The following is a 26075-nucleotide window of genomic DNA, read 5'->3' as shown; positions in this document are numbered from 1 at the left end:
AGTATGCCGGTTAGAGGTACTGTGTTTCTGTTATTAAAGGAATACCAGGGGCGCCTGAGTGGCCCAGTGCGTTGAGCATCTGACTCTTGATTTCAGCTCAGGTCATGATCTCAGGGTCCTGAGATCGAGCCCCACTTTGGGCTCTGCACGGGGCATGGAGACTGCTTAAGATTCTTTCTCTCAGTCTCCCTGTGCCCCTGCACAGGCCCCCTGTGTGCATGCGTGTGCTCGCTGTCTCTCTCTCTCTCTTTCAAAATAAAAATAAATAAGATTCTTTAAAAAAAATAATAAAATTAAAAAATTAAGGAATGCCAGACAGGCGGCACATTCACTTCATTTGATGGGGCTGCTTCCTTGACACTATGTTCGCAGGATCTAAACAACCCTTCCTTAGAGCTTTCCAAGCCTCCATATCCCATTCATCAGCCTTCCTTACAGGTATGAGGCTCAGAGAGTAGGGAAGCCAGCCTTACACCATCTGTAGTTGTGTGGGCTTCCTGGGCAGACTCACAACAAATGTATCAGCACTTACCATCTTCATATACCATCCCTTCTAGAGATCGTTTTAGACTAAGTAATCCAAGATCTAGTAGGTCATTTCTTTCTTGCCAGGGTTCTAATAGCCCACAAACAACTGCAAATAGGGCAAACAACTGGGCAATTATGCAAATCAACCAAACGTATTATCTTCTCTCTTTCTGATCCCATGATCAGAGATGGTAATAGATGAATGAAGAGAGAGAAAATAGGGAAATTATCTATACTAAATCAACAGAGAGAGTTTGCTGACTAAAAGCACGAAGTTTCAAGGATAGCTCTAATCCTGGTTCTGCCATTTACTAGCTGTGCATAAAGTAAATCTTCTATCCTCTCAGTTTCTCCATCTATAAAATGGGAATATATATATTCTCCATTCTCCATCTATAAAATGGGATAATATCTACCTCATAAGGTTGTCAAGTATTAAACAAGATGGTGCACATAGAGTTGGTAAGCTTAGACCTACAAACTCAGTTATAAAAAGTAGTATCTTAAGGGGTACTTGGGTGGCTCAATCGGTTAAGCATCTGACTCTTGATCTCAACTCAGGTCTTGATCCCAGGGTCGTGAGTTTAAGCCCTGTGTCGGGCTTCACGCTGGGTGCAGAGCCTACTTTAAAAAAAAAAAAAAAAGTAATATTTTAAAAATATTTATAATTGTACTTGATATCTGATCTGGCCCCCATTCTGCCATGGTGATCATTCTGGGAGCTTTCCATTGCCTATCCATGGGGTTATACCAAGAATCTTGTGAAGTGCTCAGGCCTTAGGGTATGCTTTGTGTATGTGTTTCCTTTTTTTTTTCTCTTTTAATGTGTTTCCTTTTGATCAGTAGCCATCAGTCCACACAGGTGATCACGATGTCTATTACTTTCATCCTTAGCACTCTGAAGTGCCTACACCATTCTGGAAGCAAAGGAATCTTTTGCCAAGGTATCCTATGGTTTGTCTGCTAAGGTGAAGGTGCAGCAGATATAGCTATTCCTTCCTGGAGTCTTAGTGCCTCCCCATGCTGGTGCCAAAAAAGGATGATGCTTTTCTGCACTTCTGTAGGATTTTAGCCCTCCCCCTTCCCTCCTCCTAACCACTTACCTGGAGGACTCTGTTTTTCAGGCCCTGGTTTCCCCCTATGATTCTCTAAGATACCCTCACTTAGTGGTTCTTAGAGTAGGGTCCACAATCCCAAGGGGCCCCCAAAACCTTTTAAGGGGGTTGGAGAAATCAAAACTGTTTTCATAATTACAGTAAAATGTTATGTGTCCTTCGTACCATGTTGGCATTTGCACCAATAATACAAAAACAATGGTGTGTGAAACTGTTGGTGTTCTGACGCTAATCAACACACCGGCACTGAAGGGGTCCGGGATATGCCACTGTGGCATAACCGTTCTTTTGAACAGAAAGCATTTGAATTCCTGAAATCCCTTATCTGCCTAAAAGTAGAGCCTCCCAAAAGAACTCAGTTGTCCTAACTCCCTCCTCTGGAGTAACCAGGGAAGATTGACTCTTACCACTGAGGGACCCACACCGCACCTAAGCAGACAGGCGCCAATGCCTGTGGGCCCACTTCTCTTTCCAAAAGATCATTTGTTTACCCATGAGTGCCCTTTCTCCCCTTCCCCTGATTAAGAAGTCCATTGTTTTCTTTCTTTTTTCTTTTCTATAAGAGATTTTATTTTTTGTTTTTTTAAAGATCTTATTTATTTATTTGACAGAGAGAGACAGCGAGAGAGGAAACACAAGCAGGGGGGAGTTGGAGAGGGAGAAGCAGGCTCCCCACCAAGCACGGAGCCTGACTAGGGCTTGATCCCAGGACCCTGGGATCATGACCCAAGCTGAAGGCAAAGGTACCTGAACAACTGAGGCACCCAGGTGCCCCAAGAGATTTTATTTTTAAGTAACCACCACACGCAGTGTGGGGCTTAAACTCACAACCCTGAAATCAAGAGTCACACACTCCACTGACTGAGCCAGCCAGGCACCCGTACAAGTCAGTTGTTTTTTCTAAATGCCCTTCTCCCTCTCTTCTTCCCCTAATAAGGTAGAATACAAGCCCGAAATTCTTTTTTTTTTTTAATTTTTTTTCTTTTTTTCTTTGACAGAGAGAGAGACAGAGAGAGAGGGAACACAAGCAAGGGGAGTGTGAGAGGGAGAAGCAGGCTTCCTGCCAAGCAGGGAGTCCGACTCGGCGCTCGATCCCAGGACCCTGGGATCACGACCTGAGTGAAGGCAGACGCTTAACAGCTGACCCACCCAGACACCCCTAATTTTTAAAGATTTTATTTATTCGACAGAGAGAGAGAGAGCATGAGCAGGGGAATGAGCTGAGGGAGAAGCAGTCACCCTGCTGAACAGAGAGCCTGATGCAGGACTCGATCCCAGGACCTGAGCCTAAGGCAGATGCTTAACCGACTGAACCAGTCAGGCACCCAAAGTCCAAAATTATAACCACCTCTTTGAGTCACACTTTTTATGAACTCCAGTGTGTCCCTACTTGAATAAAAATAAAAAATCTGTCTTTTCTCTTGCTAACCTGTCTTCTGTGAGTTTAATCACAGGCTACCAAGAACTGAATCTAAGAGGGTATAGGGAAAGTTTTTTTTTTTTTCTCTCAGACAGCATCAAACTGTACCAACAGTTACTGCTTTCTCCACTACCACAGATTTGCAGTAAAAAAGCAAACCAGTTTCACTTAACAATTTCCTCGATGAAGCAGGAAAAAGTATTATTTTTATTAACTCTTGACCCTTTAATACTCTGTGGTGAAATGGAAAATACATATAATGTGCTTCTAATAGTATAGTAGTACAACGCACTGGAGCAGTTGAATTGTGAGCTAAGCTAGTTGCTTCTTTTCATGGGACACCATTTTCATTAAAAGAACTACTGACAAATATTTTATTCAGACTTGGGCATTAGGCTGACATTTTCTAGAAAATGAGCAAGGTGAGCCTGCTACTTTTAAATGAATGAATGAATAGATACATACATACATAAAATGACAAGATTTGTCACCAAGGATAAAATTTAGAGTGTTGAAAAACTTGGGGTACCTTGGTGGCTAAGTCAGTTGAGTGTCTGACTCTTGATTTCGGCTCAGGTCATGATCTCAGAGTCATGAGATCAAGCCTCGCATCGGGCTCCGTGCTCAGTGCAGAGTCAGCCTGGGATTCTCTCTGCCTCCCCGCCCCATGCTCCTGCACTATAAACAAACAAACAAACAAACAAATTCTTTAAAAAGAAAAAGAATTTAGAAAACCTTGTACCCATGATCTTGAGGTTGACAGTTTCCCAACATATTGACAATATTTCTCATGAGATGAGTGGTGATAATAACAAATGTGATCTTTGGATATTATGTAGTGGGAAGATGTTAACATTGGGAAGATCTGCACAACTCAGTGAGCCAACATTTTCTGAATGGCCAGTAGATGATGTTACAAAATCACAAGGGGGTATAAGATCTATTCCAAGTGCAACACAGATCAACAGATTTTAATGTAATGGTATATAAAAACTTCATTTATCTGATTTCAGATTCCACACTGCAACTAAACAATAAAGAAATTAATACTTTTTGAGTTTTAGTGCTGTACCCAGAAAGAATATCCACAAATTATCTGAAAAGTTTATGAAAATACTCTTTTCCAAACATATATCTGTGTAAAACTGGATTTTGTTAAAATACTGCAACCAAAACAAGTCATAAGAGATTGAATACAGAAGATGAGAATCAAGTTGTTATTAAAACAAACATTAAAGAAATTTACAAAAATATAAAACAATGCCACTCTTCTCATGAATATTTTCTTGTTTTGGAAACTTCATTTTTCACAAAAATATGTTACTTATGTTATTTTATTATGATTATTTTTTAAAGATTTTATTTTTGTGATAGAGTGAACAGGAGCAGAAGGAAGGGACAGAGGGAAAAACAGACTCCCTGCTTAGGGAGCCTGATCCGGGACTTGATCCCAGGACCTTGGGATGGTGACTCAAACAGAAGGCAGATGCTTAACTGACTGTGCCAGCACCTGTTATTTTATTATTTTTAATGAATATTTAAAATTTTGTCTTGGGGTGCCTGGGTGGCACCGTCTGTTGAGTTTCCGACTCTTGGTTTCGGCTCAGGTCATGATCTCAGGGTCTTGACGTCAAGCCCCACATTGGGCTTCTCACTCAGCATGGAGTCTGCTTGAGATTCTCTCTCCCTCTCCCTCTGCCCCTCTGATTCATTCTCTCTCGCTCACTCTCTCAAATAAATAAACTTTCAAAAAATAATAAAATTTTGTCTCAGTTTTAATTTCTATGTTAGTAAATATAGATATAATGTGTATAAACAAAAGCACATTTTGGTTCTAAATAATATCTAAGAATATAAAGAGGTCCTGAGACCAAAAAGTTTGAGAATCACTACTGTAGCTATTCTTAGAAATCTACCTCTTTTACCTTCTATTAGGGAGCAAGAATTCCTGTCCTCTTCAAGGGTCCTTTTAGCTGGACTAAGAATCAAATTGATATGGGACAGATTAACAGGAGAAAATTAAGTTTAATAGCATAGATGTGGGAAATCCACACAGACGTGGAAATTCCAAAGACAGGCAGAATGAGGTATATATGTCATTCGACTCTGGGACTTCACAGGAAAGGAATGCACTTCACAGGACAAGAAAAGCATGTGTTTGGTCATTAGATGTTTGCCCTGCCATACAGATGGGTCACTGGGATAAATTTTATTTCTGTTAACACTTATTCTGGAAAGACCCTCCAATTTAGATTCTTCTATGTAGTTAAGGGAGGGACAAAAGTTTCTCTTGAGCCAGTAGGGTCTTGAATGCCTGTAGCTCAAAATATTCTGCATGCCAAAGTGGCACATTTGGGCGGTGGACGGTGGCCTATCCCAAACTCCATCACTTCATAAACTCTCCAAGTTCTTCCAAGACTTAAGGTAAGCGAGGGACAGAGAAACTTTTAGGGCACTTTCATTATCTGTCCTGATACTTACTTCCTGTGAGGCAAAGAATGGGCTGATTAGAATAGGAGAAGAGAAAGGAAAAGAGAGGGGCACCTGGTGGCTCAGTTGTTAAGCGTCTGCCTTCGGCTCAGGTCATGATCCCAGCGTTCTGGAATCAAGCCCCACATCAGGCTCCCTGCTCAGCGGGAAGCCTGCTTTCCCTCTCCCACTCCCCCTGCTTGTGTTCCTTCTCTTGATGCTTCTCTCTCTGTCAAATAAATAAGTAAAATCTTAAAAAAAAAAAAAAGGAAAAGAGATAATTTAATATCCCAAAATATTATGCCACGTACATGTAAATCACTTTGCATAGTGCCTGCTCCAAGTAGCACTCAGTAATGGCTGGTATCATCAACATCATCTTCACCTTCATCACTATTACTATTTCATCTTGTGCATGTTTCCTGCGTCGGTTATGTGCCAATGATGCTTATATGTCCAAACTCTTTTTTATTTTAATTTAATTTAATTTTATTTTATTTTATTTTATTTGAGAGAGAGAGAGAGCATGAGCAGGGGGCGGGACTGAAGCAGACTCCCTGCTAAGCAGGGAGCCCAATGCAGGGCTGGATCACTGCACCCTAGGATCCTGACCTGAGCCAAAGGCAGATGCTTAACTGACTGAGCCACCCAGGTGCCCCTTCCATTTCCAAACTCTTAAGACAATATAGCCTACAGAGTCTTTTAAATTCAGATCTTAACATTTCCTTATGATTCAAAATACTGTCCGCTCTCTAGACAGAGTGGGAGCCAGTGATGCTTGTATATAGAGCACATTCACAGGAATGCCTCTTCTTTTATCCCCTTAGGCTTTGAACATATTGTTTCTCTGAAGGTCTTTTATGCACCTGGGTGATGCAGTTGGTTAAGTGTTTGCCTTTGTTCGGGTCATGGTCTCAGGGTCCTGGGATCTGGCCCCGTGTTGGCCTCTCTGCTCAGTGGCAAGCCTGCTTCTCCCTTTGCCTGCCACTCCCCCTGCTTGTGCTCTCTCTCTCTGTCAAATAAATAAATAATAAGGAAGGAAGGAAGGAAGGAAGGAAGGAAGGAAGGAAGGAAGGAAGGAAGGAAGGAAGTGGCAGGGCAAGGAAAGGCATCACTGAGTCATCTTTCCAGTTTCCCACAATCCCTGAAATAAGATTTTCATGTTGAAAGCTCACAAGTGAGCAACAACTATTAGGAACAAGACTTCCTATTACAACTTCAATGGATTTTTTTTTCCAGTGGATTTTTTATGGGTTTCTTTTTTAAAGATTTTATTTATTTGTCAGAGAGAGAGAGAGGAGAGAGAGTGTACAAGCAAGGGGAGTGGCAGGCAGCAGGCAGAGGGAGAAGCAGACTCCCTGCTGAGCAAGAAGCCCAATGTGAGACTGGATCCCAGGGCCCTGGGATCATGGCCTGAGCCGAAGGCAGATGCTCTGACTGAGCCACCCAGGTGTCCCTTCAATGGATTTTTAAAAAATATTTATTATTTTAGAGGGGAGAGAGAGAAAGAGTGCATGTGTGTGCTTGCACACAGGGTGGAGGGGCACCAGGAGAGGGAGAGAGAATCTCAAGCAGACTCCACGCTGAGCACAGAGCCCAAGCAGGGCTCCCTCTCATGACCCTGAGATCATGACCTGAGCTGAAAGCAAGAATTGGACCCTTAGCTGACTGAGCCACCCAGGCAACCGCCAATGGATTTTTTTTTAATTTCATTTTTTTAGTAATCTGTACGCCCAATGTGGGGCTTGAAGTGACAACCCCAAGATCAAGAGTTGCATGCTCTTCTGAATGATCCAGCCAGGAGCCCCTTTAATGGAATTTTTAGAGGTGCAACTCAGCGGATCTCTTCTGACCCACAGGTAGCATGTGGGAATGAAAACTGACAGATTTTTGAATCTGGAGATGTATGGGTTCAAATTCTGGCTTAGTTCTTTACTGTTTGTGTGATGTTAGCAAATGGTTGCTCTCCAAGCCCTACCTTTCTGTTCAGTGTGGACTCCACATGGCTCAATTTCACTTTGAAATAAACAAGGTCCAGTAGCCAATTTTTTTCAGGAGGAATTCCCATCCTTACTTGTTTTTTCAAAGAACATAAAGGAGATCAAATTTGTTACCCACAGCAATATTTAAAATCCTCCTTTTTCTTCTTTCTTATTTTGCCAAAGCTGCTCTAAAGACCATTCTTCAAACCTGGATAAATCCCCTCCTCATCCCTAGTCTGCCTGCTGGGTGGTTTATTTCTACCTTCTCTCTCCCTCCTCCACCCCTTTTAGTTCTTTATTATGTATATTATTTAAAATTGTTGTTCTCCCCACTTTGTCCTTAGCTTGCATTCTTCATAACAAAGGAGACCCTACAAACCAACATACTACCCTGCTTCCCCACCAGTCTGGACTGATGAGGACTCCCTCTCTTCTCTTAATCCTGGGTCACCAAACACTAAGAACCAGAGTGGAAGGGAGAAAATTCTTCTTCAAAGTTGAGAAGAAACTGGGGTGCCTGGGTGGCTCAGTCAGTTAAGCATCCAACTCTTGATTTCAGCTCAGGTCTTGGTCATGAGATCCAGCCCTGCATTGGGCTCATGCTGGGTGTGGAGCCTACATTAAAAAAAAAAAAAAAAAAAAAAACTGAGAAGAAACTAAAGTGGGAAGGACAAATTCTCTCTAGAGAGCCAGGAGGAAAGAATACTCATAGTAATAAATCTTGTCATCTGCATCAAACTCCAGGAGTTGTAAAGATTAAATGACCTGAAGTATAGTACCAGACATGTGAAAGAACTTCTGCACAAGTATGACCCTTTCCTCATTGCCTGATTCTTAATCCCAGTCATTCATTTGAACAGGTTCAGAATGAGCCTCCCCAAAATGTGCTGCTTTGGCATGTGGATTACTTTGAATTGAAGTCGGTCAAGGCCCAGAAGACTCAGGAAGACCTTTTATCTCCCTCTTAAGTGGCTAAAAGATTTTAGATAGGGCACATGGTTCAGGAAGAGAACTATCACCAGAGAGAACTACAAAGAATATGGGCTAGATATGGTAAAATAGGGGGAAGTTCAAAACCTAGAGATCCAATTCCTCTCTGTGTCCCATTGTCTCTGTATGGCATGCAAAACATTTGTTTACCAAACATTTATTCTTCTCATCTTCCTATACACTGTCTTCCATCTCTTTAAATATCAGACCCCTGTCTCCTCCCTAGCTCAGGATGGCATATAAACCTCAACTGTCTTGACTACTTGTAGGTCATATTCAAATGGGGCTCCCCTATAATGTAATTAGTTTTTCTGCCATTAATTCGTCTTTATCAATTTACCAACCAAAGTATCTACCATAGTAGAGGAAAAAAATTTCCTTCCCAACAGATTCAGTGAGCATTCATTAAAAGCCTGTCCTGGAGATATAAAGTATTATCTTTTAAGCAGAAAGTAAGAAATCAAGCTTGGAGTTGGGAAGACCAATTTGAAGACAGTAATTGTTCAAGCAAACTTGCAAAGGACTTGAACTAGGGAATGAGAGACCCAGTGATTAGAAGAGACGTTGAATTAGTAGAATGGATTAAACTTGACCGAGTTTCCTGGCTGGTTCAGTCAGTAGAACATGTGACTCTTAATCTCAGGGTCATGAGTTCAAGCCCCCTGTTAGGTGTAGAGTTAACTTCAACAACAACAACAAACTTGACTGACGATTTGAGGTAGAAGGTGGAAATTCAGTGGAGCTGAATTTCAAGTTTATAGCCTGGTTTGAAAAGGAACTGGTTAGGTACATGATAATAAGCTTGAAGAACCAGGAGAACCTTCACAATAGCCTGCAATAGAACATGTTTTTCTGAAACTCTGGGAAGAATAGTTATGTCTATTCAACAAACTTCTACTGCCCCACTGTCCTAAGCAAGGAGGCCTGAACAGGACATAGAAGTTATCAAAATGAGTCTTGGGCTGACCTGATTATGTGATAGACATGCAAATCTGTATCTTAGTTTTTTCATTTGTAAGATAAGAATGGCAAAATTTACCCAGTTCCTAGAGGTACTGTGCAGCCACAGGAGACACTGGAGATACTTATGAGAAGCCCCTGATACTTTTAGTAGGTCTTCAATCCTTTTTGGATTTTGCTTATATAGATTGATGCATTAGAATAAGTTGATTCAAAAGGAATTGCTAATTTTCTGTCATATTGACCTACAAAAATGGGCAATTTCCCATGGTTTGCTTGAACCATGCTGTGCAGTGCAGAATACTTAAAAGAGGATTCTATGAAAATGGTCACATTGCTTTCCAAATCTGTTGGAGCAGCCATTGTTCTCAGAAGGCTATTATCTAATTTTATCACTAAACTCAAAAAGAGAGATGGTTTAAGGCTTCATTTGCATTTGAATAAATATTATGATTATAACAGATGGTTTGCTATGATGAAAAAATATTTTTTGTCTACATTTTTAAGTATAACATTCATATTGCCTTTTACAATTTACAGTTTCTATCTATACTTTATTTTATTTTATTTATTTATGAGGGAGAGTGGGAGGAGGAGCAGAGAGAGAGGGACAAGCAGACTCTGCTGAGTGCAGAGCCCAATGCAGGGCTGGATCTCAGGACCCTGAGATCATGACCTGAGCTGAAACCAAGAGTTGGGTCCTTAACTGACTGAGCCACCCAGGCACCACTCTATCTACACTTTCTACCTTACATTCACAACTCTGCTGTGAGATATACAATGCCAGTTGAACTATACCCTTTTTATAGATGAGAAAACAGGCTCAGAGGGATTTATTCATCATGCAGATTTTAAGTAGCAGACTTAAACCCAGGGCTAGAGATCTACATAGATGATGAGAGAACAGAAGGCAAGCTGAGGACAAAGCAGAAGCTGACACCCCACAACCCCTACCCCGCCCCCCCCCCCAAGATGGTGTATATTTGACATTCCTCAGGCACTCCTGGCTGCCCTAAAGCTAAGGAAAGGAAAAACGAAATAGTTAACTAATGGAGATTAGAATCCTGCAGGACCTGAGTCTCCTTCAGTTTACAAATGTTTTAGCAATCTACAAGAACAAAGCATTTCCATCAATAACCTAGCTTCTAGAAGGAAATGTAGATAGAATTAAATGTCCTTATAACCTGCAGCCCATTGACAGATACTAGAAGTGGGCAGAATGTAATGTTCCTCCAGGAAGCTACCAACTATCTTCATGTTAATGCCTTGCTAGAGGGAAAAATAACCTTAACTTGACAATGGCAAGGCCTCAGGTATCCTGGAGTCTTCTTTAACATATGAAAATCCTTTTGAAACCTCCCTTTTTCCTTACCTCCCCGCAACCCCATAGTATATAATCAGCCACCCCTCACAACCCCAGGGCAGCAGCTCTTTCTGCCCTCGGGTCCTGTTCCTGTACTTTTATAAACCACCATTTTGCACCAAAGACACCTCAGGAATTCTTTCTTGGTCATCAGCTCCTGACCACCTCACCAATATCCCAAAACCACATCACAGCAAATTGGAAACAATGATAAATATATACATTATATATATAATTTTATATAATATTTTTACATAAGAAGTTAGCTATTTAATGATAATCTGGAGGCATTTTGACCTTTGTGTTGAGTATATTTTGAAATTTAAAATTAATTTACTTCTGGTACACCTGGGTAGCTCAGTCAGTTAAGCGTCTGCCTTCAGCTCAGGCCATGATCCACCAAGCCCTGCGTCGTTGGGCTTCCTGCTCAACAGGGAGTGTGCTTCTCCTCTCCACCCCCCTCACCCCACTCATGTTCTCTCTCTCTCTCTCAAATAAATATATAAAATTTAAAAAAAAAATTTACTTTTGTATGGGGTGAGGGGAAAGGATGGCAGATACTGTTCTGAAATCACTTTTTTTTTTGGTGCTCCCACTCAAGTAACTTACCCTGCCTTCGTTCCTTTGTAGCATCTTTGTTCTTCTGAATGAGAGCCTGACAAAGACCCTCTCCTTGACCAAACTTTAGTTAGGTTCCTCTGAACCCTCTTCTTAAGTAGGCCTCGCCTTTGGGCTTCTGTGTCTGTTTCTGAAACATCCAATTTTAGCAAGGATTCTGCTAAGTCAGTTTAGAGAAAATCCCCCACCCTTGATCACCCGGGTCTGCCTTTAGCAAGAATTGTATTAAGTCGGTCTAGCCAGAATCCCTCCTTACCCCTGATGTTTCCTTTTAGTAATTTTTCATCCACTGACCCCCACCCAATCCTCTACCTATAAATCCCCAGTTGATCATGCTGTATTTGGAACTGTGCCGAGTTCTACAGTGAGGTCTCTTTTCCCCTATTGTAATAGTTCCTGAATAAAATCTGTTTATACTGACTAAACTACTAAACTACTGCCTGGCTGATTTTCCTTTTTTTTTTTTTTTCCTTTCAAAGATTTTATTTATTTGAGAGAGAGAGCATAAGCGGGGGGGAGCAGCAGAGGGAGAGGGAGAATCAGACTCCCCGCTGAGCAGGGAGCCCGATGTGGGGCTGTATCCCAGGATGCTGGGATCATGACCCAAGCTAAAGGCAGATGTTTAACTGACTGAGCCACCCGGGTGCCCCTCTGACTTCCTTTAACAAGACATTCAAAGTGATGGTGATTTCTGGTTTTCCTATGGTTAGTTGAAAAGTGGAAGTTGACCCAAAGAGGCTTACAAGAAATTTCCTGAATGTTTTCCAATTCAGAAGGATAAGCCCTTGAAGACTCTTTACTGTGTTACCACGAGGCAAAAGAAATAATCTCCATTGTCACTGTACAACCTTGGGCAAATCTCCATTCCCTTCTGAACCTCAGTTTTTTCATTCATAAAATAAGGAAGTTTTATGAAATCAACAGTGTTCAGACTTTTTAGTTTCAGATTTCTGAAGAAAAATTGGAGGTGGTAGGAGACAACAGGCACAGAACCCAATTTTTTATTTTGACAAAAAAGAACTTTAAAAAAACTGACAGATCACTTATGATATCACCCTAATTTCATATGGTAAAACTAAAAAAAAGCACGTTATATATAATCTGGAAGAGATTTCCCCAAAAAATGACAGTTGTGAATCTTACTCTGACATTTTCACTACAGAACAGAGAAAGCCTGGTTATGGATTTGGCACCGGTGACAATCAAGACACCAGAGGCCCTCCTATATCCCTCTCATAGGTTTCAGAACATGCTACCCCAAAATATGGCTCATAGGCATATTCAGTATTTTAAGCTGAAAGAATTTGAGAAACAGCAGGTGCAGGAAGGACTTCCGACCTCCTCTGCTCCTCCAAAGCAGGTCATGAAACCCTCTTGTGAGAAGTGCCCTCCCTACACTCAGAGGAAATCTCTGAAGATGGAGGAATGCTGGGAGGAGTCCAAATTGGCTTTGCTGAGTTCTCCCCCGGTTACTACCCTTAGCTCATACCCTAATGTTCTACCACAGCTTTCCATGCCTTTCTACTCTTTGTCAGACCTAGTATAAAAAGTCTCAGGCTTAATTGTGCTTCTTCAGTCTTCATTTCCTTATGAAGGCTCCCATGTCATGTAAAACTTATATTAAGTAAATTTGGGGGCACCTGGGTGGCTCAGTCAGTTAAGTGTCTGCCTTTGGCTCAGTTCATGACCCCAGGGTACTGGGATGGAGAGCCCCACATCAGGCTCCCTGCTCAGAGGGGAGTCTGCTTCTCCCTCTCCCTCTGCCTGCCACTCCCCCTGCTTGTGCTCCTGCTTTCTCTCTGTCAAATAAATAAATAAATAAATAAATAAATAAATAAATAAATAAAAAAAATATAAATAGATAGATTTTCTCCTATTAATCTGTCTTTGTCAGTTTAATACTCAGGCCCAGTCAGGGACCCTAAGAGAGTGGAGGAAAAGCTTTCCTCCCCTACACCTTATGTTTCTTTATTACTAGGAGTTTCATGTATTCTGGATAGATGTTTGATAGTAATTCCATGAGTTGTTCATCAGTGAACAGATAAGGGTATTTTTGTCCAAAGCATTTCAACAACATCCAAGCATTGACAAGAAGTGCCAGCTTCAGAATTAGAATTAGTATTAGGGACATCCTTAAGGAAGTTTAGGGCTTGTGTATCCCATGAGCTCTACCATGAGCTCTACCATGATTAAGATGCTATCTGGAGTTTGCTATTATTTTTTTCAAAAGAGTCCAGGTATAGGAGTGTGTGTGTGTGTGTGTGTGTGTGTGTGTGTGTGTGTGTGTGTGTGTATGTCTGGCATGGAATAAAGTTTCTGTCAGGTGAAAAAGTCACTTACCGCATTATCTTCTGCTTCCTCTCTCAGGAAACAAAAAATCTAAACCAGCCTCTGTTTTAATACAGATCAGAATCTGCTTAGAAGCAAAATTTCCTTGTGAGTCAGAGGCAAAGATGTAGGAAATAATTTGAATGTCATTCTCTTTAACTTGTTAACACTGTTGTTTGACCTAAAATGTTTGCTTTTAAAATGATTTTTATAAGTATATGTGTTTATTATAAAAAATTTCAAAAAGCATACAATAAGGTAAAAATAACTCAGAATCCCATCATCTGGAAGAAACAACCATAAATATTTTAGTGGATATTCCTCCATTCCTTTTCTACAAATATGTATATACTTCTAAAAATTGGGATCAGACTTTATCTACTATTTTTAGTGCTCTTTTCACTTATAACATTTTGTGAGAAAAATATGAGTTTTCATGATCATTTAGTATTAGTGTATCTTATGAATATACTTACATCATTTTCTTGATCTTTGTTGTTTCAATTTTTCAATACTATATAAAAAGCTGTTCTGAACATTCCTGTTCATTTTTATTCATACCCCTATTTCTTTCCCATTCTAGTATAAATGCCGCTGGAAAAATGATGAATCAGAGGGTATGTATACTTAAACAAATTTTGATACAAATTACTCACCAAAAAGGGCATTCCCACAAATAATGTTAAAAAGTTCCCATTTCTGGGCCCCTGGCTGGCTCAGTCAGAAGATCATTGGACTTGGGATGCCTGGCTGGCTCAGTCAGTTAAGTGTCTGCCTTCGGATCAGGTCATGATCCCAGGTCCTGGGATGGAGTCCTGCATCAGGCTCCTTGCTTAGTGGGGAGTCTGCTTCTCCCTCTGCTTCCTGCTCCCACTGCTGGTGCTCTCTTTCTCTCAGTCCCCAACAAATGAATAAATAAATAAAATCTTTAAAAAAAAAAAAAAAAAGATCATGGGACTCTTCATCTCAGGGTCATGGGTTCAAGCCCAAAATTGGAGGTAGACATTACTAAAATAAATAAATAAATAAATAAATTTATTTTAAAAACACCTTCCCATTTCATTGCATTTACTCAGTGCTGAGTATTTTCATTATTCTAAATCTTCAGTAATTTGGTTGCGGAACAATAGTACCTCATTGTTTTCACTTCTATTTCTTTCATTAATAATGAATTCAAACATTTTTTCATGTTTGAAGGTCACTTCAGTTTATTTGTTGTTTACCTTTAACATTGTGTTTTTATATAAATAAGTTTTACATTTTTATGTAGTCGAAGGTATTATTTTCATTCATTTATTTTTTTGCCTTTATTGTTCTTTGTCCTTTTTTTTTTTTTTGCTTAGGAAAACTCTACCTGGCATCAGATTCATATTCATCTGTAATTTCTTCTAACTATACATAAGATTTCTGTTTTTGAACAGTGTCTAGAATTTCCCTAGGGGCACCTGGGTGGCTTAGTTGGTTAAGTGGCTGCCTTTGGCTCAGGTCATGATCCCAGGTTTCTGGAGTTGAGCCCTACATCAGGCTTCTGTGCTGAGCAGGGAATTTGCTCCTCCCTCTCCCACTGACCATATCCCTCCCCCCCCACCCCCCACCCCTGCCGCTTGAGCTCCTGCTTTCTCTTTCTCAAATGAATAAATAAAAAATCTTAAAAAAAGGGGGGGGGGCACCTGGGTGGCGCAGTCGTTAAGCGTCTGCCTTTGGCTAAGGGCGTGATCCCAGCATACTGGGATCAAGCCCCACATCAGGCTCTTCCACTGGGAGCCTGCTTCTTCCTCTCCCACTCCCCCTGCTTGTGTTCCCTCTCTCGCTGGCTGTCTCTGTCAAATAAATAAATAAATAAATAAATAAATAAATAAATAAATAAAATCTTTAAAAACAAAAAAAGAATTTTGCTTATAAGTTTCAGTAAAGTGAGAAACCTGCTTTATCCCAACTTTAGTGTTTTCATCAATCACTATGGTATTGGTTATTGGTCTGAAATTCCTTAACTGCTAAATTATTACTATCTTATGTATTCATAGTTTCTCTTCATAAATATTATTGACATCAGTTTGACATTATTTTGTATTGCAGAGACAGAACTTAACCCAAAATGCAGATCACCAAATAAACATTAAAAATATACCTTGGGAGGCACCTGGGTGACTCAGTAGGTTGTCTGGCTTTGGCTCAGGTCATGATCCCAGCATCCTGGCATTGAGCCCCACATTGAGCTCCCTGCTCAACAGGGAGCCTGCTTTTCCCTCTCCCTCTGCTGCTCCCGCTGCTTGTGTGCTCTGTCAAATAAATAAATAAAATCTTAAAAAAAAAAAAAAGATACCTTGGGGGTATCTGAGTGGCATAGTCTGTGAAGTGTCCAACTCTTATTTCAGTTTGGGTTGTGATCAAATGGTGGTGATTGCACTCAGATCGGAGTCTGCTTGGGATTTTCTCTCCTTCTCCCTCTGCCTCTCCTGCTTGTGCTCTCTCTCTAAAATGGGTGAATAAATCTTAAAAAAAAAAAAAAAAAGATACCTTGGATATGCTACTTTACTTTAAGATGTTATTTTAATAGTCTCCATAAAATGTAAAATATACATATAGTTTAGTATTTGATTTTTCCCCCTTATTCATGTTGTCACTATTATTCTTATTACTAAAATTGAAGATTCTTAGTATATTTACAGCCTATTTGACATTCACCAACTGGTTCATCTTCATTTTTTCTGAGTTAAATATTATGTTCAAATTTTAAGAAAATCTAAACATATTAATATTGAAGTGTGTAATATTCCTAATTATCATTGCTGGGTTCTTAAATATGGCACATTTCTGCTAACGTAGAAAAATGAAATGAAAAAAGTGAGAGAACCTCTGTCAGATATCATGCAGTTTCAGTAATAACTATTTTAGTAAGGATCATTTTCACAGAGCAACTGATTTTCAACTAGAGGGTTCCTTCACTGTTCCATACAGCAAATGTGTATTAAATAGGATCTCAGGTTCAATTCTCAGAAGGGTTTTGCTTAGCAACCTCCCAAGCTATATTAATTGAGAATGAATGTGAAGAATGTCCGTGTCTCTCAGGTTACTTCTAATGTTTCTTTCCAGACTCCACTTGGCTTTCTACTTCTATCTTTCTACTGTTTTTCCAAGTCTTGTCTTTTGGCTTTTCAACAACTAATTTCTGTGCACTTCTGTCCTTTGTCCCTCCAGATTTGGTGAGATCATAAGGATTCCTGTCTCAAAGACAATTAGAAAGCAAAACCAGTGCTATGCAGACTAATGGCTGCACAAAACAATTCTGAGTATCAAGGTCACAGACAAAGGGCACTACTCCAAACTGGGAAGAAAACAGAGTGTGCTTGGCACAAACTGTCACTGAACCCTGGGCTTTGCTTCAGGCAAATGCTTTCACCTGCATTCATCCGGTATCTCATTCTTGCTCTTGGTCAGAGTCAATGAAATTTACTGCTAATTTGATACAAATAATTAAGGTGGTTCCTAGACCTCACTTGAAGTGTAACTTCTCCTATGGTATTAATATTTCAAAATATAAGTAAAAAACTGGGTTTTTCAATTCCCTTATCCAAGTACTGACCAGGCCCACCCCTGCTTAGCTTCTGAGATCAGGAATGTTCTGGGTGGTATGGCCCTAGATAGGGTTTTTCCATTCTTGTCTAGCAAAATCTGTGACAGTGGGTCCCACAGAAAGGATCACTAAATGGCCACTCAACCCTACATGTCAGTGCTAAACAGATAGAAACGTACTTGAAAATAATGGGAATATTTACTGTATCACTTTTTTTGGTTTCTGCCCCTGAGCAAAGGTGGTGCTTCTCAAGTTTAGGGTACTGAAAGTCATCTGTGGTGCTTATTAAACTGTAGCTTCCTGGGCCCCAAATCTAGAGTTTATGATTTGGTAGGACTCAAGTACAGTTATCGCTGAATTTACCAAGTATCTTAAACTGATTCTGATGGAAGTGATCAGAATCACTAGTTTGGGCCTTTTACTATTGACCTGAAAGCTAACCACCCTTATTAGTTCTATTATTGGCCAATTATTTTTAAATGTAGTTTCTCCATTTTCAAAACTGACAAGTAAGACCTGACCCATCTGATTCCTTGGGGCTAGGTAAAGTTGAACACAATTATGTTGGCATTTATCCTAGAAGAGAGACACCAATAGGCTGAACAAAAAGACCTGCGTATTTTAAATGAATGAGTAATTAAAATAATAAGAACCCAAACCAAAATAACTAGAGAATGGAGAAAGGCCTGAGAGGAGGGAGGGTAACCCTCATCTAAGTAAACCAGAATCCTCCATGTACTAGAAGGGTTCTCAGTCCTAACCCTTAATATCCTCATACGGCAGAAAACTGTCACAGACTGCACCTCCTTATGAGGCAAATTTTTCTCTGGTGTGTGGGCCCGCCCTGCCTACTTGAGTGTGCTAAGCCTGATAATTTCTGAAGGAAAATAAGCCAATGCTTTCCACCACCACCACCCTAATAAGAATAACTACAACACACTTACCTTAATTATTAAATTCTCCTAGAAAATATCTACCCTAGGGAAAGATGAAAAATATTTAAAAATAAACAAAACATTTAGACTTGAGGTTATTTCTATAGGGGAGAAGAGAGAAGTATGCAACCAGGGAGAAGCACACAGGCAGGCTTCCAAGGTACGGGCAATGTTTTATTTCTTAAGTTGGAAGTGGATACTAAGTTGTTCATTTTATTATTAAGCTTTACGTTGTTCATATATGCTTTATACAAATTTTGTATTTGATATAAATCACCTTAAATTTATTTTTAGTTTTTATTTTATTTATTTTTTAAGTTTTTTTTTTTTAATTTAAATTCAACTAGCCAGCATATAGTACATCATGAGTTTCAGATGTGGAGTTCAGTAAAGGATTTTAATTTTTTTTAAGTAATGTCAGCACTCAATGTGGGGCTTGAACTCACAAACCTGAGATCAAGAGTCACATGCTGTACTGACTGAGCCAGGCAGGAGCCCCTTACCACCTTTAATTTTCAAACATTTTATACTGAAAAGCTATATTTTAACACTTAAGTGTTGTTTATAACAACAACAGCATAAAATGGAAGCAGGCTATTGGAATGGTTAAAGTGAACATTGGTTAAACCAGATGCTGAACCATAACCGATGGAATATTATTCAGTTTTTTAAAAATATGATTATGTAGCACTGTGGGGAAAAAGACATGATGCGGGAGCCTGGAGTCAGTTAAGCATCTGCCTTCCGCTCAGGTCATGATCTCAGGGTCCTGGGATTGAGTCCTGCATCGGGCTCCTTACTCAGTAGGGCGTCTGCTTCTCCCTCTGCCTCTGCCTGGTTCTCCCTCTCTCCCTGCCTGCCGTTCCCGCCGCTTGTGCTCGCTCTCTCTCATTCTCTGTCAAATAAATAAATGAAATCTTATATAAAAAAAAAAAGCTGTAAGTTACCAAAAAATTATGTGACAAAATCCTGTAACTGGATGATTACAAACACATAAAACAGTTCAAACGATAAGAAAGTATGCTACCATGATACTTTAGCAAAAGGGATTATGAGTGTGTTCCCCTTGCTTTGTTTCTCTAATGTTCTTTAGTGTGGTTATGTTCTTATTAATAATTAAACTTTTATTACAAAAAGAAAAAAGATTTCCCCAGAAAGCATTATTTGGTTCTACTGTAAACGTGGCCAGAAATCGCACTGAATTCCAAGGTTTTATACAGGAGAAGGTTTTCATGTAAAACATTAAAAAGTAAGAAAACAAAATCTTTCCCTCAGATGTTTCTCAGGAGCCTCTGAGCTTCTGCACCTCAGAGAACAAATGCCTTCTGCTAAGATTCAATTGTCTGCCAAGAATTGAGTTTCCCCTCCTTTTGGTTCCTGTCATTGGCCAGCCTGCCTTTCCATCACCAACGACCTCTAGTATCTTGGTCACACACACCTCACAGCAAGAAGCTGACTAATCCTAATGCTGGGGCGGCTTATTAGGCAACCTTTCACACAGTGCCCATTGCTACCCATTACACAACATATTTGACTGGGAATGATAAACAGCGTGGTTTACATTTGACTCCAGTTGCCCTGTCAGTGCCAGCAGCTTAAGTGTGCAAACATCACCCAGTGCCTTTAGAAAGACGCTGACATTATGTTCCAGGCTCCTTCATGTTGTGTAACATGAGAGAAGGGGGGCGGGGAGCCTATGAGTAAGAATTCAGAAGCAGATGAGGATATTAGTCACTTTCTGCTTTATTTCTGAAAGAAATGAAAAGCTGCCCACTTACGCATTATAGCTACAAATAAACTTACTCTTGATTTAGAATTTAAAAACTGAAACGAGCAAACAAATCAATAACACTCTAAATATATTTGCATTAATCCCTCCATAAGAAATAAGCACATCTCTGGACAAGAACCTTGTTTCAGTGACTAAAATAGGTCAAGGGGGGAAAGGAATTGTCCTATTATTAAAAATTCTGTTATAATTTCATCAGTTTTACAATACAAAATGTGTTTGACTGCAGAAACCACTATGAAAAGAAGATTCTATGTTTTGCTTATTGAGACAGCAAGCTGCCTCTTACAAAACCCTGCAGCCATGCCCAGGTTAAGGGAAAAGAAAGCCCTAAACAAGAGGAGAATAAGGATTTCAATTCTAATTTGTTCCTAGAATAAATATTCTCTTGCCCAGATTGTTAAGTCTGTTGGAATATGTAGCATATATAGTTTGGTCCATTTTCTGAAGCTAGATTAGTTATTTTTAGAGTCTTCCATCTCCCCTGTGTACACAGTGTGAGAGTAATGCTAATATAAAAGCCACGTGCAAATTTTGTTTGCTAATAAGATTCCAGACCACTAATGAAAGGACACAGGGTTCTTTAGCTAAAGAAAACAAGAATATCCACCTACAGCTTCTTTTAAGTGTGAAAGAAGATATATATATATATATATGTATATATATATATATTATTTTAAGTTTTTTTTAATTTAAATTGAGTGTGTTTTTAAGTAGTGTAAGAAAGTAAGGCAAAGACTAGTCACCCTATGATAAATTAGAATCATATGGTAAGTCACGCAATGGTTAGCAAGATTACACTCCAGTCAGTCTAACCACATTTCTTCAAGATTGAGAAGGGCAAAGTAAATTCCTTAGAGTAGCTTTGTATAATAGGTCTAAGTCATACCAGTACAAAATTACCAGATCATCTACTTTAACCTGCTCTTTCATTAATATTTAGGAATTACCATGGTCAGAACCTCATCAACCAACAACACCTGGGTATGGAAAGTATTTCCAACTTCGGAAGGACTTGTTTCCAACAGGAGCAAAAGGCCGAAACTCACCTTCTGTTTAATGAATCACCAACCATTACCTTATTGTTCTTATCTCTCTCTGCTAAAATTCAATCCTTAAATTAAATGTTTACAATGAAGAATCTCACCTTTGGCCCTTTGGTAACAGGAATTATTTTCAACCTCATTTTACCACAGTCATCATTTTTTTAATGGGGCTATGGAAAATGGCCAAAATAGATTTTATGGGTCATTGGATTGCATACTATAAATGATGGTAATTCTAGCCCTTTAAAACTAATGCCTGGGCTGTTCAAAATCGCTTCAGGGATGCCTGGGTGGCTCAGTCAGTTAAGCATCTGCCTTCAGCTCAGGTCATGATCCCAGGGTCCTGGGCTGAGTCCCACATCGGGCTCCTGGCTTAGCAGGAAGCCTGCTTCTCCTTCTGCCTGCTGCTCCCCCTGCTTGTGTGCACTCTCTCTCTCTGATAAATAAAATCTTAAAAAAAAAAAAATCACTTCCAAGGTGAATATGATTGTTTTCTTCCTAAAAACAAAACAAAACAAAACAAAACAAAACAAAACAAAAATGATGGGAAGAATAGACCTCACACCTAAGGAAATAGGAGACTAATACAACATTCCTTTTTTTTTTTTTTTTTTCAGACTTCAAATAGCTGTGATTCAGGTATTCCTTTTTTTTTTTTTTTTTTTTTTAAGATTTTATTTGTTTATTTGACAGAGAGAGAGCCAATGAGAGCCAATGAGAGAGGGAACACAAGCAGGGGGAGTGGGAGAGGAAGAAGCAGGCTCCCAGTGGAGCAGGGAGCCCAATGTGGGGCTCGATCCCAGGACCCTGGGATCAGGCCCTGAGCCAAAGACAGATGCTTAACAACTGAGCCACCCAGGCGCCCCTGATTCAGGTGTTCCTGATCCCTATGGTAGCCTATGACTAGATTTTTATTGATCTGTTCTATTGTTTCTTTAGTTTATATCATTTATTTCTGCTCTAATCTTTATTATTCCCTTCCTTCTGTTGATTTTAGGTTTTGCGTGTTCTTTTTCTAGTTCCTTTAGGTGTAAGATTAGGTTGTTTACTTAAGATTTTTTTTTTTTTTAAGATTTTATTTATTTATGTGACAGAGAGACAGCCAGCAAGAGAGGGAACACAGCAGGGGGAGTGGGAGAGGAAGAAGCACGCTCCCAGCGGAGGAGCCCGATGTGGGACTCGATCCCCAAACGCCAGGATCACGCCCTGAGCTGAAGGCAGATGCTTTAAGGACTGCGCTACCCAGGCACCCCTACTTAAGATTTTTCTTGCTCCTTGAGGTAAGCCTCAAGTTTATTGCTATAAACTTCCCTCTAAGAACAGCTTTTGCTGTGTCCCAAAGGTTTTGAACTATTGTGAGCTATGACTAGATTTTTAAAATAAGTTTACCTAAGGAATGGGTATTTATGATATTGTTGAGAGTGTTCATGAGATCATTCTTTTAGTTATATTTTCTTCATAGAAATACAACTAGAAAGCAATTTGCAAGTTGAAGAGTTTTTTATGTTGTTATTTTTTTTTATTTTTAAAGATTTATGTATTTATTTTAGAAAGAAAGAGCAAACACAAGTTGGGGGAGGGGCAGAGGGAGAGAATCTTCAGGGGGCTCAATCACACAACTCATGAGATCATGACCTGAGCCAAAAACAGGAGTCAAACATTTAACTGGTGAGCCACCCAGGCATCCTTGAAGAATTTTTTTTTTTATATTTTATTTATTTGAGAGAACGAGAGCACAAGTGTGGGAGGGATGGAGGGAGAGGGAGAAGCAAGCTCCCAGCTGAGCAGGGAGCCCCATGTGGGGCTCAGTCCCAGGACACTGGATTTATGACCTGAGCTGAAGGCAGATGCTTAACTGACTGAGCCAACCAGCTGTCCCATTTTTTAATATATTTTTATTATTTATTTGATAGAGCACAGAGGACAGTGAGAGGGAGAAGCAGACTCCCCACCAAGCAGAGAGCCCAATGTGGGACTTGATGCAAGGCTCGCTCCCAGGACCCTGAAATCAGGACCCGAGCCAAAGGCAAATGCTTAACCAACGGAGCCATCCAAGTGCCTCTATTTATTTATTTTTTTTAAGTAGGGTCCCTGCTCAGTGTGGGGCTTGAACTCATAACCCTGAGATCAAGAGTATCATGCTCTACTGACTGAGCCAGTAAGGTGCCCAAAGAGTGGATACATTGTAAATTACCAGTCAAATACTGCTGGATGCTATCCTCTCCATTTGTGAGTTCAGGAAATTGAAGCCTAGATAGTGACTAATTGGTTTAATCCCGATTGCAAAATCAGTCAATGAGCAAAAAGCCATTAGTAGATGTTGATTTAAAACTCAGTCTTTCACTAGATCACATACTATAGGTAATTACAGTGTAAAAAACTATTGAAAGGGGAAGATATCCAAGGGTAATAGCAGATGCAAATTGAATATTTTGAGTTTTAATAATAGCCTAAAATAAGCCAGTATATAGTGTTCAGAGCATTGGTAAAGGTAAATACATAGGTAAACATAAAAGATAGAATAAATGTACTTGTGTTTGTAACTCTTTTATTTTCACTTCTGATTTAAGAGTCAAGTGCATAAAGCTATGATTAACAACTGAGTTGATGGGCATACAACATATAAAGATGCAATTTGTGTGTCAATAAATAGCACAAAGAGGAGTAGAAAATAAAGCTATATTGGAGTAACTTTTTGTATACTACTCAATTAATTTGATATTAATCCAAGCTTGATTATTTTTAAGATGCTAATTGTAATCCCTAGAACAACTAGTAAGAAGAGAGCTCAAAAACATTTAGTAAAAGAAACAACAAAGGAATTAAGACAGCATGCCAGAAAATAAGTACCACCAAAGAAAGCAATAATGAAGAAATAGAGACCTAAGAGACCTAAATAGAGACCTGAGAGACCTAAAAACAGACCTAAGACACACAGAAAATAAATAGCAAAATGCCAAGTGTAAAAACTATGTTATTGATAATTACATTAATTATCATGGACTAAATGGACTAAATTAAAATGGACTAAATGTTCCAATTAAAAGGCAGAGATGTTCAGAATGGATGAAAAAAAAAAATGAGCCAGCTTTATGCTGTCTACAAAAAACAAACTGTGAATTCAAAGCCACAAATAACCTGAGAGGAAAAGAAAGGAAAAATATACAAACAGTACCCCAAAGAGAGCTAAAGTGGTTATACTAATATCAGAGAAAATAGATTTTAAGACAAAAATCATTATTAGAGCCAAAAAATATATACATTATAATGATAAAAGGGTTAATCGGTCATGAAGACATAACTATAAATACATATGCGCCTAAAAACAGAGCCTTGAAATACATGAAGTAAAAAGTAATAACGGAGAAATAGACAATTCAACCATAATAAAGATTTCATTATTCTACTTTCAAGAATGATTAGAACAACCAGACAGATGATCAGCAAGGAAACAGAAGACTTGAACACTAAACCAATTAGACCTACCTACCAGACATTCACCTAACAAAAACAGAATGCACATTATTCTCACATACACATGGAAAGTCTCCATGATTTAACAAAAAAAGCACACAACTTGTATACTGAAAGCTACAAAATATCATTGACAGATTAAAGAAGTAAATAAATGGAAAGATATCCCATGTTTATAAATTGGAAGACTTATTATTAAAATGGCAATAGTGGCCAAATTGATGTAATTACTCAGTGCAATCCCTATCAAAATCAGAGCTGGTTTTGTTGTTGTTGTTGTTGTTGTTGTTGTTTTGCATTTGTTTTTGCAATTGACAACCTGATCTTAAATTCATATGGAAATGCAAGGAAACTAGAATAGCCAAAATGATCTTGAAAAAGAACAAAGTTGGAGGATTCACACTTCCTGATTTCAAAGCACACTGCAAAGCTACTGTAAGTAATCAAGCCAGGGTGGTATTGGAGTAAGGATAGAAATTGAGATCAATGAAACATAATTGAAAGTCCAGATAAACCTTTATATTTACAGTCAGTTGATTTTCAACAAAGGTGCCAAGAAATTCATGGGCAAAGAACAGTCTTTCCAAAAATGGTGCTGAGGAAACTGGATAGCCATGTAGCCAAAAAAAATAAATAAATAAAAAATAAAGTTGGATTTGTACCTCACAACATATAAAAAATTAACTCAAAATGGATCATAAACCTTAATGTAAGGCCTTAAACTATAAAACTCTTAGAAGAAAACATAAATGTAAATCTTCATGATCTTGGATTAGGCAATGGTTTCTTAGGTACTGAAAGTACCTGCAACAAAATAAGAAATAAATTGGACTTCATAAAAACTTAAAAATTTTGTGCTTCAAAGGACACCATAAAGAAAGTGAAAAGACAACCCATGGAATGGGAGAAAATATTTGCAAATTATTTATCTGACAAGAAACTTTTATCCACAATATACAAAGAACCCTTACAACTCAAATGAAAAGACAAATAACCCAATTTAAAAATGGGTAAAGGATTTTGATAGACATTTCTCCAAAGGAGATATATGAACAGCCAATAAGCACACAAAAGGTGCTCAACATTGATGTGGGAAACAGAGGCAGAAGGAAATGTAGATAAAATTAAATCTCCCTAGGGACATCTGGGTGGCTCAGTCAGTTAAGCATCTGCCTTCAGCTCAGGTCATGATCCCGGAGTCCTGGGATCAATGCCCACACTGGGCTCCCTGCTGAGGGAGGAGCCCACTTCTCCCTCTCCCTCAGCCTGCTGTTCCCCCTGCTTGTGCTCTCTCTCTGTCAAATAAAAAAATAAAATATTTTTCCAAAATGTTAAAAAAAAAAAAAAAGACAGATAATAAGAGGTGTAGAACCCTCATACACTGTTGGTGGGGATGTAAAATGTACTGCTGCTTTGGAAAACATCTGGCAGTTCCTCCCAAAGCTAAACAATATAGCTAAACAATATAGCTTCCATTCCTAGGT

The 26075-nt window shown here is 39.2% G+C and overlaps 1 long non-coding RNA gene across 3 annotated transcripts in view; it reads right to left on the bottom strand.

The window, feature by feature from the left end:
• Positions 1-26075, bottom strand: part of LOC130542574 (uncharacterized) — a 67516-nt gene that overhangs the window by 32588 nt on the left and 8853 nt on the right. For 2 of the 3 annotated variants that reach the window (XR_008957227.1, XR_008957229.1), the window contains one exon: positions 15902-16052. This is a non-coding gene — a long non-coding RNA (uncharacterized LOC130542574). Of the gene's footprint in view, positions 1-15901; positions 16053-18291; positions 18326-26075 lie in introns of all 3 variants that reach the window. The other variant, XR_008957228.1, reaches the window with a different exon arrangement.

The sequence above is a fragment of the Ursus arctos genome, unplaced genomic scaffold (genome assembly GCF_023065955.2).
Source record: "Ursus arctos isolate Adak ecotype North America unplaced genomic scaffold, UrsArc2.0 scaffold_37, whole genome shotgun sequence".
Classification (NCBI taxonomy): domain Eukaryota; kingdom Metazoa; phylum Chordata; class Mammalia; order Carnivora; family Ursidae; genus Ursus; species Ursus arctos.
Note: the sequence above shows the minus strand (reverse complement) of the source record. Positions and strands in the feature narration are given on the sequence as shown.